Here is a 17,548-nt window from a genome sequence, read left to right on the forward strand (position 1 = left end):
TAGAATTTATCTCCAGTTATGGAGGGTAGAGCAGGGTGCTTCCTTAGCACACAGCAATGCAACAGTCCTACTCCCTTTAAAACATGCCGCAATTGCTGTATTCACTTTTTAGTGGTATCAGTAGGTGCTAGGATGTTAAACACAATACTCAAAAGTAAGGAATGTCTGAGGGATTTAGTAGGTTGCAAATTTCAAAGAGTTGCAACTGAAGTTTCATTAAAACCGTTTGTAGTCAAATCATGAAAGTGTAATCCAAGAGGGTTCTTTGTTGTTCAATGTCTATTAATATTCTACACAGAGTGATGACTTATAAAAAGTAAATATTATAAGTAGAAATTCTTACAACCATGGTGTGTCAGTTTATCAAATTGAGAATTGAGCTTTCCAAGATTCCTTTCCTTGTATGGTTCTGAGTTGGTGCTGGCCACAAGACGTTTGATACGAGATGTGCAGTGCACCCAACAGCCATCTCTCCTTTACTCTGGAGCTCAGAGCAGAACTGCAGGCAAGTGGCAGACTGTGCACATCTCGCGACCCTCCTGATTGGGATGGTTGGCTCAGCAACCCAACTTACTGCTCCTCCAGCTCCCAAAAGATCTGCTGCATCAGTTTCTACATGGCTTGAGACAGGTGCAGATGCCACTCTGCCCTGAAAGGTGCCAGCTTATAAGCAGATGTTCCATAACATCAAGATTGGAGGTGTTGGGAGACAGATTCAGATTCTAATTTATCTCATGGGTTCCAGTTGACTTTATGGAGCTTTAGTTCATCATACTTGGCTCCCATCTGCCTTTGCTTTCAACCACATCCATCTTTCTTCCCTGTTTTCTAGTCTGGCAGACCCAAAGTCTCCACACTTCAGGATCAATGGTTTATGCAGACCCAATGGCTCCTATAGCATAAGTGACTTAGTTTTATCATACATAGCAGTTCTGATTTTGATCAAACCTTGACTGACATAAGTTCAAAAATTATAGTTCATTCAGTTCTTGAAGGAAAAAGAAACTCACCAAATTCATATAAATAGTCTCAAAATTGGTAATTGATTTGAATACAGAGTACAAATTTATGTCTGATATTTCCTGATGGGCCACCATAGTAATAAATCACTATTCTGTCCATTAAGACTGAAGGATCAAAAATTAAACAATTCTGGAAGTTCTCAATTCATTTGATCATTATGGAGGGTACAGAAGATAAATTTGTCACTTAATGAAATCCAACACTCTCGATTTTGAGCTTTGTTGTATATTTTTACTTTACCAACAATAAATTCTCCAAATTAAAGGAATAAAACCAAAGGGAAATCTTAAGGAATCAGCAATTCCATGCACTAGTATTCTTTAGCAATTCCCACTTTAGTATGACTTCCTCATAGTGCCACTCCTGAACTCCAAGTCCATGTTTCCAAATGTCTGCCAGATGCATCCCATTGATTATTCCATTGGAACTGAACCCCAGGCTCAACCCTCACCCCCAAGTAAATTTACTCTTTGCCCTAGCTTGCCAACTTCTGTTAGCAGAAATTGTGGCCCCCAAGCATCCTTTCAATTCCCTTCCCATATCAGAAGAATTTTTCACAATGTGAGTACCAGGAAATTCTCTTTCCTGGCTTCCCTTACAGCCATAGTGTAGGTGTTTGACTGAGGCTACCCATCTGTTGGAACAAGGTAAGACTTTATTTTAGAGGAGACTAATGGGACAAGAGTGAAGACTAGTAGGACAGAAGTAGGCACATCTGGAACTCACTTTCTGGCTAAGGAGGTCGGTGATGCTTTCTGTACTCTAGGATCTCAAGAGCGAGATTATGGTATCTGTTGGCCAGTTCAGAGGTGGGAACAGTGATGCCTACTTCCCCTGACAAGAGTAGAGTACACTTTGTGCGCTGCTTCTCTTGAGTCATCTCCAAATCTGATTCTTTGTGAATTCTGAAGATGTTGTGGGCTAGGGAGATAGGTTAAGAGTATGATCAGCTAGAAAAGACTTTCTTACTTGCAGTGAAGGACACTGATGGCTGCAGGCATGCAAGAGGAAAACAGCAGAATCTTCTATTCCTAGATCTGAATCCTGTTGCATCTACCATGAAAACGTCCTTAGAATGTGCCCTCTCCTTTCTGTCTCGATGTCACTACTGTCGTGCAGCTCTGAAAATGCTAATGGGGAGCTTTCCTTATGTTAAATGGTCTATACTTTTTCATCTGTATTAACCCATTTCATCTTTTTTTTTTTTTGACAGGCAGAGTGGACAGTGAGAGAGAGAGACAGAGAGAAAGGTCTTCCTTTGCCGTTGGTTCACCCTCCAATGGCCACCACGGGTGGCGCGCTGTGGCGGGCGCACCGCGCTGATCCGATGGCAGGAGCCAGGTGCTTCTCCTGGTCTCCCATGGGGTGCAGGGCCCAAGCACTTGGGCCATCCTCCACTGCACTCCCTGGCCACAGCAGAGAGCTGGCCTGGAAGAGGGGCAACTGGGACAGAATCCGGCGCCCCAACCGGGACTAGAACCCGGTGTGCCGGTGCCACAAGGCAGAGGATTAGCCTAGTGAGCCACGGCACCGGCAACCCATTTCATCTTAACACCACTGCATGATACAGGAACCCGAGGAGGAGGAGGAGATTGAGGTCTTCAAGAGATTAAATAACTTGCTGGAATGTGCAGACCTGGTGCTGGAAGTCAGACTTATCTCATTCTAAACTGCACTAGTAGTATGCACATTAATATCTCAGTCCTTCCTGCTTACTAGCTAGGCAGTTTATTCCCATCACGCCATTCTAGCCTCTGGTAGATGCCATTCAAGTTCCTCAACAACCAGGCTGCAACCACCCCCTTTTCATCATTGTCTCATTTTCCCTCTGTGTGACCCCCATGTTCAGAAACGACAGAGTGTTTTGCCCCTTATAGGTCACATCTCATGCTTTCCCATCTCTTAGGACTTTGCTTTCTCTGATCTCTGTACCCAAAATGCCTCCCCCCAGATTTTCCTTGCTTAACGAGAGATACCAGGTGTTGAGGTTGCTTCATGTGCCAGGCTTCTGCTAAACACGATATAGGTTACTCCCTTTGAATCACACATCAACCCAAGAAACAGCCATTATTACTCATACGGTCAAGTGCTGCGTAACATTTCAGTCAATGATGGGCCATGTATACAGTAGTGGCCCCTTAAGATTATAATGGAGCTGAAAACCTCCTAAAATCTGGTGGCACTGTAGACACTGTAACATTATTTCTTACATTGCATTACTCACTAATAGGTGGTGATATCCAATGTAAACACACCTATTGTGCTACCAATCCTAGAAAAACATGGTATCATAACCATATATAAAGTACATGATACTTGATAATGATAATAAATAACAATGATAATTGCTTATATATTCACCACAGTATGCTTTAAAATGTCTTAAATTTATGATTTACTTGTGATGCACAGAGACAGGGACAGACAGAGAGAGGGAGCTCTCATTTGCTTGTTCACTGTCCAGATGACTGCAAGAGCTGGGGCTGGGCCAAGACCATATCCAGGATCCAAGAACTCAATTCAGGTACCCCATGTAGGTGGCAGGAATCCAACTACTTGAACTATCACCACTACCTCCCAGGGTCTGTATAGGCTGGAAGCTGGAGTCGGTTGTTGTAGCCAGGTATTGAATCTGGGCACTCTGATGTAGGACATGGGATCCTAATCAGTATCTTAATTGCATAGGGCAAATGCTCATCCACATACTATAATTTTTATCATTGCTTTAGAGTGTGTCCCTTCTATTTACAGAACAATTCGCTGTCCAACACTGTGCTATGTTATGCATCTCATGTTTACTGCATCACTTGATTATATCAAGAGGTCATACAACTGACCTATAGCATCTAGGGTTGTGTAAGCACACTCGGTGATGCCCACACAATTCCAAGAACCATCTAGCAACACATGGTTCTATTTCCAGTTATAAGAGAGAGGTAAAAGAAAGGTGAAGCGACTTACCAAAGACCACCAAACTTGTGAGTGGCAGGGTTAGGATCTGAATCCAGGAAGCACAGGCTTTTAACCACTGTGCTATCAGCTTTTCATTTAATTTTCCTTTCTATTGAGGTATATAGGTCAGAAATTCCTTAGGATGAGCCTTCTTTGGTTTCTCCAGCCAGAAATCATTTTTCCACAGGCACAGAATTTTCTCATGAGTCTCATATAGCAAATATGCATTCTGCATTCAGCAATGGTGGTCTATGCACAGCTTAGTAGTCAGTATTGATTTCTTAAGTCCCACTTGGTAGCAGGAACAGAAATGGATGCTTAGGGTCCATCAAGGAGCATAGCAGAGAAATTTCTGGCCCTGATTGCGTTTTAGTAGGGGAGGCATAAAATCTGGGTGTGTATGCTCATGTAATATGTGAGGAAATATAGCTGGAACTGAGAAAACAAGGCAGATGGGAGTTGTCCTAGAGAGAGGGCTCCCCTTGAAAGGGTGATTAGGGAAGGGTTGGAGTAGAGGCATAACAGAAATAGGGGAGTCAGTTAACAGACCTCTGGAGGATGAACATCTAGGGAGAGAGGGAAGAGCACACTCCAAGACCTAATGCAAGAGGAACAGGAAGGAGACCAGCATGACAAGTGAACCTGGGCAAAAGGGATTGTGAAAGTGGCTAAGGTCAAAGAGGCAGTGGAGAAAATCATACTGGACTTCTACCAACAGTTTCTAAGATGTTTTACTTATACTGACTCATACTGAGAACAGACAACAGAGAGCAGGGGTGGGAGCGGAAGCCACTGGGGGAGGCCCTTGATTATTGAAGAAGGTGGCTTGGGTCAGGGAAGTGGCAGTGGAGATGGGAAAGAGCTGGAGGGTCTGTATGTATTTGAAGATAGAGCCAGTGAGGCTTTCTGAAGTTTTGTTGTGGAATGTGATAGAAAAGAGAGAAGCCAAGGATGGCTCTAAGGAAGGATGGACTTGCCCTTTAGTGAGACAGGGAATACCATGGAAGCTCTGTGGAGGGCATCAAGGATTTGGTTAAAGACTTGGTGAATTGAAGGTGCTGTATTAGAGTTTTCCAGGGAAACAGAACTAGTAGGGTGTGTGTGTGCACACACTTGTATACATAGAAAGATTTACTCTAAGGAACTGGCTTACATGGTTGTGGAATGTAGCAACTCCCAAGATTTGCAGGGTGAGTTAAAAACTAGAGACCCAGGAGAACCCATGGTTTACATCCAGTGTGTCTGAAGGCCCAACAACCAGCAGAGCCGATGGTGTAGCTCCAGTCTTAAAGCTAACGGGCTTGAGACCCCGGAAGAGCCAGTGTTTTAGTTTGAGTCAAAGGCAGGAAGAAAACCAATGTTCCTCTTTGAGGAGCATCAAGTGGGAGAATTTCCTCTTGTTTGAGGGAGGCCAGTCTCTTGTTCTGTTTAGGCTTTTAGCTGATTAGATAAGGTTCACCTACATTACCACAGACCATCTGCTGTACTCAGCCCACACATTTGAACGTTAATCTCTTCCAAGGTCACTCTTACATAAACATGGATTGGCCAGCTGTCTGGGTACCTCTGGGCCCAGTCAAGATAACCCACACAAACAGACATCACAAATGCCTTTAGATGCTCAAAGGAAGGAAGCCTAATACAAGTCTGAGATTCAGCAGAGGGGTCCGGACAGAGATAGGATTTTGGGAGTTTTATTTCTACTTCCTGACAGCAGGTTCTGAACTTGCTAAACATTTGTAACAATCATAGAAGTAGGGACTTAATACACAACCACAGGAAAAAAAAAAAAAGAAAAACTCAGTCTAAATATCAGACAAATGCTTAAGTAGTTAATAACCTTAACTAGCTTAATTGGATCCCGATATAATCCAAATACCCAATAACATTATTCTCTAGTGAAACATTACATTACTAAAATCAAAATTAGGGGAATTATAAATACTTCAAATAAAGTAGTAGTACATTTGTAGATCAAAGAACACATACTGTTCATGTGATTTTTATCAAGGGAGTTAAGTACTGGAAAGAAAGCAAGGAAAACAAACACAACTGACTGGAAAAAAATAGTTAACCCAAAACTGCTTGAACAAATCAAAGATTATCCATGGGTCCAGTGAAAAGAAAACCAATTATAGAGAAAACTTTCGAGAGATTATCAATATTGTTCTAGGAAAATGAATAAACATGAAATTGAATAAACATAGAACCTCAGTAACTGGGAACCAGAAATCATGTTTCAACCAAGAATGTGAAATGGATAGTTTCACTTATAAAAATACAAATCTGTTGCAGAGATTATGAATTCATTCTTCAGTTTGTTCTGATGTAGTAGAAGTGTAGGATATAAAGCAGAATAACTGCGTGCAAAGGACAACATTTTTAATAAAAGTAGCATAACATCAAGACACTTTATCTCCCTAAGAAATAAAGTGCATTTGTTACCCAAACTAGAGAAAAGCATTTATCTGAAATTTGCAGATAGTAAGAGGTAATATGGGAGGCATCTGACTGCATACTTGCAGGCTGGATTATCAATGTCTTTGGAGGTTCTGTGACTCTGCTTTTTAATTTGCAGTATCACTGAAAGCAATTTCCGCGCATTCCACATCCTAGCTCTAGGGGCAAAGTAATTGGTGACCCTTGGTCTATGTAAACAATCTGAATAACAAAGATCACAAGAGGGACATTAGAGGGGCATTCCATTTAAATTGCCTCTTTCTAGGTCTGTTCAGAAAACTGTGGTGGCAAAGGCCATCCTGGAGGTGGAGAAGCTCAGGAGAAAGTGTGCAGGGGGTTGGCGTTGATTGGGTATTAGTCTGGATGTTTTGCAAAGTTCCGGGTGCTCCAGGCTTGGTCCCTCAAGTCTTTGTTACCGGTACTGAGAGGCATTATGGGGTATCTGGTGGTGGTGGTGCCTCTGGGAAGTGATGAGATGATGTTAGATCGCTGGGGACTAGCCCCTGAGATTAAATCATGGTGACTTTGTAAGGAGAGACAGAGGCAGACACATTTGCTGTCTTAGCCAGGGGATCCTCTGTGCTGCTGGGGACTTTGCTAGCAAGAACTCCATCACTAAAGGCCCACCAATGGGGAGAGGGGAGCTGCCCAATTTTTGGCTATAGACTTCCTGAACCATGAGCTAAAATAAACCTCTCTTTCCTTTGTAAGTAGCCTGATAGCCTGAGTCAGGTATGTTGATGGAGTGATGGAAAGCTGACTATTATAGCAATATCATGATAATTAGGATTGTGGAATTTTGCCGGTTTTTGTCTCTTCTTCCTCCCCACTTTTCTGTGCCCAGTAGTTGATACTCTCTGGGCTGAGTCACTCTGAACACACAGGAGGAAGTCCGAGGGGTCTTCAAAAAGTTCATGGTAAATTAATATTACGGAAAGACCATGCCTGGATTTCAAACATATCTTGCATCAAAAATAAATGTATCTCTTAACCCAATTTTTCCATGAACTTTTTGAAGCACTTCTGAATTTTCCATCTTTTTTCGATTCTCATTTCTGGAAGTTGCTGTGACCCTCCATAGCCCTCGCTGTTTCCATGGCCCTTCCCCGATAGGTCTAGCAACTCTTCCACCCCTCGGCCCTTCAGACCTAAAGATAAGTGACAGCTTCCCTCTGTTGCTAATCTCTGGGTACCCCAATATGCCTTACAGGTCACCTTCACCCTGTCCACACCTCTGTAAGCAGTAGTCCTTTCATTGACATTTTCTCAACCACTGATCCCTAAATGACACAGGAGTGCTAAGTAATTTTTAAGTGGCAATGAACCATTGAAGGGTAGGGGTTGTATAGTTTTATAACCCCCAGAATATCTTCTGTGAAACCAGGGTACACTCTTAATGTATCTGTATAGAAACCTTTGGTGAATAACAGGCTCAGTGTAGAGATGTTTATTCCCTCCATCTACTGGATCCACCTTTCCCCTTCCCCAACCCAGTTTCTCCTCAGCCTTGGAGATTTTCTGTCTACAGAGGACACCTGAGAAGCAGTGCTTCAACCTTGCATGGCACAAAATGGTGGTTTATATTTGTTTTTGTTTTATTGAATTGATATAAAACACAGCAAGGGAAACATTAAGGTTGAAATTACTTGAAAACTAATGTTCTCTAGACAAAAATGAATGCAGCCACTTGTATACATTTGCCTTTCTGGGACTATGGGTGTCCTTGGAGATTATCCTCCAGTTACCTTTGACTGATGCTGTCCAATGTAATGAATGCATAAAGCAACACTTGCTGTGCCGTTAGAGAGAAAGCAACACGCTGTAGAATATGAGGCTCTCACAGTCGAAATGGATCTTCACCAAGTCACACGTCAATTGGCAATATTAAAAATGTCCAAGATTACCAAGCATCAACTATTAGTGAAAATGCACCCAAAACCTTTTAAAGTCACTTATCACATCTAATCATCTGATACCAAGTATAATTATGCCATTATGTATAATTTTAGTACCATGGCTTAGATCACACTAATTCACCCTGTATGCCATATTGAATTTCTAGTGTAAAATTATCAACATATTGATTGCAGTGAGACTTAAAAATGAGTAGTTTTAGACAGTTATTCTAAGAGCTTTACACAGAGGCATATTTATTCATTCACTTGTTTATTTGACAAATTTTTCTGAGCACTAATTATGTGCTATGTAAGTTGCTAGATGCTGGTGATACAGTGACAATATGTGCTTGAGGCAGGCAGAGTTGATAGGGAGAGCAGAGTTGGGGAGAGACAATGAATTTCAAGTTGAAAGCCATGCCACATTGAGGCATCTGAGGGGGTGTGAGGGTATGAGCTGGCACCCTTGGGTGGGGTGGGCTGGGGATTGTCATCACAATAAATAAAACAATTCCTGATTTCATCAGGAAAACAAGTTTAAGGTAGAGTATTCTAGGTGGAGGTTATCCTGAGAATGTCTCATTAGAGGTAGCCAGGGGATTGATATGTTAGCAGTACCAGGATTATAGGGGCAGATACTGGGAGAAGGGGCTATATGAGTGGGAGGGACCTTGTATGCTAAAGAGTTTGACTTACGCCATGTAAACTCTAAAGCTCATTGAAGTTTTTTATAAGTTTAATTCATTTGGCCATTTAACAAGTGCTTAAGGAGCCTACCAGTGTAGATGGTACCATGGCAGGCTTTTGAGATATAAAAGTAAGCCATGGGGCAGGCACTGTGGCACAATGGATTGGGCTGCTGCCCAAGATTTTTTCATCCCACATAAGCACCAATTTGAATCCTGGATGCTCAACTTATGATCCAGCTCCCTGCTGATGTACCCAGTAAAGTAGTGGTGCTTGTGCCTCTGCCATCCATGTGGGAGACTCAGATGGAGTTTCAGGTTCCTGGCTTCAGCCTAGGCCAGCTCTAGCCATTGTGGCCATTTGTGTTGTGACCAGCAAATGGAGGGTCTCTCTCTCTCTCTCTTTCTCTCTTTCTCTCTCTTTGCCTTTTAAATTAATAAATCTTTTTTTTAAAGAAGGCAAGTCCCATGGAGACTTAGAACTTTGATTCCAAAGAGGTCCAGTGGAGTGGACACTGAAAGTAAGGCAATGGTAATGAATTAGATAAGCACCAGTTTCCATTAATGCTATGAAGGAAATAAGGTGCTGGCAGGGTCACAGGAACAAATTTTGGATAGGGTGATCAGAAAAGTCTCTCTAAGAAGTGTTATTAGAAGGAAGACCTGATAAAGCTCTAGTCATACATAGTGTGTTGTGAAGAATGGCCAGGCAGAACAGTGTTCTGGGAGGGTGTGCCAGGTCACAGTATGGCACACTGCCTCAGGATCTTGACCTGCCCCCAAAGCGTAAAGATCAGGGAAGAGGCTGCACATAGCAAGAGGGCTCATCAGAAGTCAGACCACGGGAGCTGGGTGGCCAGGGTCAAAGGCTCCGAGGTTCACTAAGGATGCTCTAGGATGACATGACGCAACCCTGGCTACTAGTTGGAGAATTGACTTCAGGTAGGCAAGAACAGAAGAAGAAAGAGCAGAAAGGAAGTCACACGGCTGAGATTTGGTGATGGCAAGAGAGGTAGCAAGAAGTGGGCGTACCTTGGAGATAGCACTGCTGTGTGTTCTGAAACTTGGATGCGGGTTGTGGGAGGGCAGGATTTAGTCACAGATGACTCCACGCTTGATGGTCCAGAGAATTTTGTCCACAGTGAAGCTGTGGACAACTGGGAGTGGGGTGGGAGAGGAAGCAGAATAAGTTTACATTTTAGAAATACAGTCTGGCTGGTGATTTGGTGGATTTCTTATGCTCTGAGGGTATATGTGGGAGGCAGGGAATGACAGGGAGACTTTCGGAAGATTCTTACATTTTAAGGAGACTGGGGCTGGTGTTGTGGCACAGTGGGTTGAGTCTCCACCTGCGATGCTGGCATCCCATATGGGTGTCAGTTTGTGTCCCTGCTACTCCACTTCTGATTCACCTCCCTGCTAATGCACCTAGGAAAGCAAAGGTAAATGGCCCAAGTGCTGTGGTCCCTGCCACCATGTTGGAGACCTGGATGGAGTTTCTGGCTCCTGGCTTAGGCCTGGGCCAGCTCAAGCCTTTGTGGTCATTTGGGGAATGAGCTAGCATATGGAAGATCTTTCTCTGTCTCTGCAACTCTCCCTCTGACTCTGTCACTCTGCCTTTCAAATAAGTAAATAAATGTGTGTGTGTGTGTGTGTGTGTGTGTGTGTGTGTGTTTTAAATAAGGTTAGGGAGGCTGCTGTAATACATTGGGGAAATGACTATTAAATGGGCTAATATGGGGGAAAAATAAGGAATCCTGAACCAAAGCACTGGGAGTGTGGACACAGTGCAGAGAAGGTCTCAGGATGCTACTGAGAACATATGATTTGCTTATGGAATGGAGAAACATGTGATCTGGTGGCATGGGTAGCAAAGAGGGAGAGGGTGAGTTCTAGGGGTGGTAGAGAAATCTCTGACAGGTGCCTACAGATTTGGAAAGTACATCTTCAGGGATCTTGTCCAGGGCAGGCGGATGGGAAGGCGTGGTGGAGTAAATTATAGTGGAGAAATGACAGAGCATAGCTGAATCTCTCAAGCAGCCACATTTCACAGTGAAGTTGGGCTGGAGTGTGAAAACGGGGAGTCGGTCGTAGCATGTGTGTGTGTAAGAGGAATAAGTCAGTGGTTTGAGAGCACTTGGAAGGGAGGATGGATTCTCAAAAAAAGGGCTAGGATGACAAAGAATGAACTCCTTAATGTAGCAACAGCTGTCTTAGGTAACCCCTACCTAACGATTGCCAGTCACTTCACCTTGATTATCACATTTCATTCCCACAAAAACTCAAACAGTAGAAACTATAATTATGTACATCTTACTGATAAACCAATTGTAATTCCGGGATTCTGCCCATAACTATTCCAGCTAAGAAGTGATAAGATCAAGCAAATTCAGTTCAGTGGCAAGACCTGTTCTCTTACCCACTTGCTAGTTCTTTCTTCCACTTTGTCAGCTTTAATCCCAGTAGACGCCAGCAAGTCCACTGTCCCCGCAGCCCAGGGTCCACCAAGCATACCCTTCAGTGTCCTGTATTTCCACGGCAGGCACAGCTTGCCTTCACTACTGCAGGGCTTTTAGCTCTAACAGCCTGACAGAATCAGAACCTAGCTGCTGAGATGAGCCTGTGCGCCATGGCTGGCATGGCTAGGAAGGAAGCACTTAGCTACGGCTTCTTCACTTGATGGGATTCTCATTCCTTCCCTTTCTATATCCTCCTGGATATCTGCATTCAACCTGACTCACCACACCACATCCCTGTCTCCTTCTCCCATAACACTTCCTCTCCTCTGCATAACCACCCAGCTAGACGCATGTCAGGGTGGCCTGGCACTGTGGAACAGTCCGTTAAGCCACTGCCTGTGATGCCAGATCCCATATGAGCACCCAATTCCTGGCTGTTCCATTTCTGCTCCAGCTCCATGCTAATGTGCCTGGGAATGCCCTGCCACCCACGTGGGAGACCTAGAGGAAGCATCTGGCTCCTGGCCTTGGCCTAGCCCAGCCCCGGTGGCCATTGTGGTCATCTGGGAAGTTAACCAGTGGATGGAAGCACTCTCTCTCTCTCTCTCTCTCTCTCTCTGCCTTTCTCTCTCCATGTCTGCCTTTCAAATAAATCTTAACAACAACAAAAACACAAACACATGTCATGGCTCTTTAGAGTTGGCTGGAAATTGGGCATCAACTTGGGAGAATTATTGCATCAAAATATCCACCAAGTCTCTCTGGGTGACTAAAACCTAGAACTGTAAAATAATTTCTATTATTCATCTGCTGGCTTCCTTGAGCTACTCCTTGCTTCCAGTTAAACTGCTAATTGATATCTGGTATCCCCGCACTCACTGATTTTACTTCATCTTTATTTGGACTAATTTTCTTTTTTTAAATTCATTTTATTTATATGAAAGGCAGAGAAAGGGAGAGAGAGACAGGGAGAGAGAGAAGAGGGAGAGAGGGATTCCATCTGCCGACTCACTCCCCAAATGGCTGCAACTTTGGGGGGCTGGGCCAGACTGAAGCCAGAAGCCAAGAACTCCACCTGGGCATGGGCCCAAGTACTTGGGCCATCTTCCTATGCTTTCTAAGGCACATTAGTAGGGAGCTGGATGAGAAATGGAGCAGCTGAGACTCGAACTGGTGCCCATATGGGATGCCAGTGTTGCAGGCGACAGCTTAACCTGCTGTGCCACAGCACTAGCCCCTGAACTGACTTCTTTACAGGTGTTACAGCCCACTTGCTTGTCTGAGAGTGAGATCTAATTGTATTGCTTGCTACAGTGTTTTCCAAAGTATGGACCACAGATTCCGGGGCCCATTGTGAGTCGACTGAATCAGAATCTCTACAGTGGAAATCTTGGCTAAGTCTAAGGTCTGACGTCAAAAGGCTCTAAATGCTTTCCTCAGCCTCTTTTCAGGATCCTGGTTTCCTGATTCCCATGCTGTGACCAGTAAGCAGGCAGCTCACCTGGCACTCCCGACTGTTCAGATTCAACAATTCTTGGGCACACTCTATCCGTAGTATAGGATTCAGTACCCCTTGCTTTTCAACTGGCCTCACCCTTGGGGTATTTTTCTCAAGATGAGGTGTTAGCCTAACCTTCAAGTCCAAATGATTGTTTTCATTTGACACCTGCCAGGTGGACCAGGTCCGGATCATATCTCCTTTAGTAATAGTTCAGTTCCAGCCCAAGGTCATATCCATCCTATTAGCAAAGACAACCCTGGAAAGGGAGGAGAGTGGAGTCAGATCAAAGCTGAAGGAAGCAGCTGGTATTTTTTGGTGGAAGCATGAACACTGAAGTTTCCTTCTTTCTCTCTCTATTTTTCCTTTTTTTCCTGAATAATTATCCTTGAATTTATTTCTACCTCAATTCCTGAAGATTTTATTTTCTTGTCCTGTTTTCTTCCATTAGTGGATTTGATATGAACAGATACAGGCCAGCCATGCTGCAGTACTAATGGGTGGTCTTTCTGGGGCCAGGTGACATCTATGTTTTGGATCCTATCACTGAGACCGTCTTAGATGTCTAATGTGGGGGAAGGAAGGGTAGGAAACGCATCCCAGTTATTCTCTAGCTCATAAACCTCTCAGTTATGAATGCCCTCTATTGCTATGCAGGAATGTCCCGCTCTGAGTCCCTCTGCTTTGGGAGGCCATGGCAGGTGCAAGGCGGGTGGTCCCTTTGGTCATATTCCATGTGTCCGGCACAGCTGCAGAGGGATTTTTGTCCCTGCCTTGGCCTCTTCCTATTGGCAAGGTGGTATCTTCCCTAGCTGCTCTGAATATAGGGATGTTTACTTGCAGCGTCTGGAGTTACCATTCATGAATATGTTTGCCCGCAGGAACGGTGAATAAATATCCACACTGGTCCATAAAAAGGCTTTAAATCCAAAACACAACAGAAATGTTATTTTATATTTTGCTCACACTACAGCAATATAGAAATAGGGAGGCTGATCTAAGATGGATAACGGATTTTTCTGTGTAACTTATTGTAAACATTAAGCAACCAACTTACAAGTGGACGTTTAAAATGTAATCCTTGTGTAAACTGAAACACGCCCAGACATAGGCTGCTGGTGACAATTCTCTTATCAGAGCTAATCATTGCACTGTTGCATACATAATAACGTGACTTTATTATGCACATAATTCCCAAGCAAATGTGTTTTTTAAAAATTCATTTGACTTTTAATGAAAGTGCTCATTTCTCATTAAGACTTTAAGTGTTATTATCTTTGATCAAAACAACAGCAGATATTTTAGCTAACAGATGATGTCACAATGAAGGGTTAAATCAGCTCCCAATGTACAGATGCGGAGCCTGCTCTTTGCATAGGTTGGTAGGAGCTGATGTATTCAGTGATACTGCAAATCTAGCCTCGGATTTCAACTCTGTTGCTATGGCCTCTGAAGATCATCACCAGGATCTACCAGGAGCCTTCTTGGGCAGGATCTAGTGCCTCCTAACTCCCAGTGGTCTTTTATGTGCACCCTAGCTTTGGACATGCAAAGGGTAGGTGTTTTCATTTTATTGATGAGAATTATCAGGTCCAGAGAAAGTAAATGGTGACCTTGTGTCACTTGCGTTGATATGCATGGACAAACTCTAACTGTATGCCCATTTTTTCCCCTTCTGTACTGCACTTGCTTTGGAATAAAATATCTGATCTATAATAAACATGGCATTTCAAAGCTTATCAGGGCTAATCCTGGGAAATTAACTTCACCTCTCCAATCTCATTTTCTTCATTTGCAAAAAAAAAAAAAAAAAAAAAAAAAAGCAAAACCCAAACATCCTGTCTTCCTGCATCTTTTGTGCTGAGGGGCAAACAAAACGCCATCTAAAGGCAAGGGAGTGTAATTATGCTGGTCCTCTCAAGGCTAATGAGTATCACTGCTGATGACTGTTTCTTTTAAAACATTTATTTACTCTCTTTACAAGAGAGCTGGAAAATGTAGCAAGAGCATGGTCAGCGTGAGGGAGAGCATGGAATGCTTTCAGGAAGGGATGAGCTTCAGCTCCTGTCACCCACTGGGACCAGTTGGAGTCTGTTCTCAGCCATGCTAGCAGAGCACATGGAAACGACGCCAGAGACCCGCTGCGGCAGGTGGCCAGAGCCCCAGGCCGTCGTCCACGCTGCAGACACCCATGGCTTGGACTCCTTTGCTCACATACACGCTGAATAATAAAGTCCATATCAGGTGAAGCTATCTGGTGTTTTTCTCCCTTGTCTTTGTAATCAAGCATGATTGAAAAAGCGCTAGGTAGCAGGTGGCCCACACAGCGTCACCAGCTGCACATGCTGTGCGTATGGTTCTAAAAGTAAGCATCAATAACCATTTGCTGAAAATTGTTTAAAAGTCCTTATCTGTCCCTTTAAGTTGTGGTCATATTAATTTCATCTGTGTGTACCCTGTACACACATAGTAGATAGGCTGATAGGTGAGCCAGGAAGAGCAGAATACATATATGTCTGTTTAGACATTATATGGTACATGTATATGTTATATGATATCATATCACATTTATTATACACACACATCCACATATACACGAATAAAGGGACTTGAAAACATTTTTGGGTAAATGAAATTGAAAGATGAATTTATTTTGGTGTTAAAAAACATTTGAAATCCTGGCATAGTTTTTTTCATGTATGTATACACACAGTCATATGTATGTATATGCATACACCCATAAATATGGATAGGTACACACATGATAGACATATACATAGATACATGATAGAGAGATAAATGATAAATCGATTTCCTTCTCCACAGAAACAGGCAATTATTTTGGTTCTTCTCCTTGTCAAAACATTTAATTTCATCTCTTTTTTTTAAGATTTTACTTATTTATTTGAGAGGTAGAGTTATAAACAGAGAGAGGGAGAGACAGAGAGAAAAGTCTTCCATCTGCTGGTTTACGCCCCAAATGGCAGCAATGGCCCAAACCCAGGAACCAGGAGCTTCTTTTGGAGTCTCCCAAGCTGGTGCAGGGGCCCAAGTACTTGAGCCATCCTCCGCTGCTTTCCCAGGTCATTAACCAGGGAGCTGGATTGGAAGAGGAGCAGCAGGCAGGAACCAGCTCCCACACGGGATGCCAGCACCGAAGGCGGATGCTTAGCTCACTAGGACACAGCACCAGCCCCCCTCAGTTTCACATTAACAGAGCCCACCTTGAACTTCCTCCCGTCTCCCCTGAAGAGCCTGTGTGTGGAGGTCTGAGAAGGCATGACTCTTTCACAGTCTCGAGTAGTCTGGCTGAGGCAGAAAGAGGTAGTGTGCCCTGGGCTAGCAGAAGTGGGCAAGCGGTGGGATGGTGAAAGAGGAGAGGGGGAAGATTGGCAGGAACGAGGAAACTTTGGCTGTCAGGATAGGGAAGTCCGACTGGCTGCATGAGGAAGCATTGGCCACTTGCTCAGAGGGACTCACAGTGGGCCTAGTGAAAGATAAGAGGTAAGGGTAAGGTAAGGGTAAGGCATTCAGCATGTTGAGACACAACGTGGGCTGCCCTACTTCAGTGCCTGGGTTTGAGTCCTGGCTCCGCTTCTGGTTCAGCTTCCTGCTAATCTGCACTCCTGGGAAGCAGCAGCAGGTGATGGTTCAAGTACTTGGGTCCCCACTGTCACAGGTGAGAAAGACAACCCTGGTGCTTTGTTTCACATGAAAGAAGAATTTCCACATGGACAAGGCAGAGAGAAAAACAAGATTTATTTAAGTCAGAAGCCTCCCACACAGTCATCAGGAGAGGGCCCCTGGAGAGGCAGTCCCAAGGACTGTCTATGCTATCTAACTTGGAGTTAAGACAGAAAAAAATAATCAGAAGCCTGGGATCAATGGCCAGTGACTTCATTCTGTTTTCACAGTAAACTGAGAACTCAACAGGATGGAATGACTACTGGAGGCTCCCACGGAGCGGGATAGACACTGTTGTCTTGCTAAAAGCAGATTTTGGGGAGAAGCTTGCAGTGGGATTCAGCACTTCCATCTTGCTGAAGATAACTTCTGGAGAACCAAGGGTTTTGCACTCTTTCAGAGAGAATCCTCTTTTCCTCCTTCTATCCTATCTGCCTATTAGCCAGTCTGACGGTCACATTACCACCCATGTGGGAGATCTGGCTTGGTTTCCTTGTTCCTAGCTTCAGCCTAGCCCAGTCCCCGCTCTTGTGCACATTTGAGGAGTGAAGCAGCAGACGAAATATCTTTCTCAGTCTCAAATGAAATGAAAATAGATAAATAAAAAAAAATTTAAAAACTCTGTATTTTCTTAACTCTTGTTAAATGTTTTATATGTATCTTCGAATATACCTACACATATTATGTACATATATAATATTTACAAATATATATTTAAATATATGTGTTTACTTCTTTTAAAAATATTTTTATGCATATCTTCAAATACAGATATATTTTCTCCTCACCTTTGTTTTTTTTTTTTTTCTTTCTGCCTGGTTTTCACATGCGTCAGAGTTCTGGGGAAATTATCTGTGCATCAGTCACATGTGCGTGTTGGGCTCACTCAGC

Source organism: Oryctolagus cuniculus, chromosome 9, assembly GCF_051225735.1.
Source record: "Oryctolagus cuniculus isolate XC-2025 breed Fujian yellow rabbit chromosome 9, ASM5122573v1, whole genome shotgun sequence".
NCBI lineage: Eukaryota > Metazoa > Chordata > Mammalia > Lagomorpha > Leporidae > Oryctolagus > Oryctolagus cuniculus.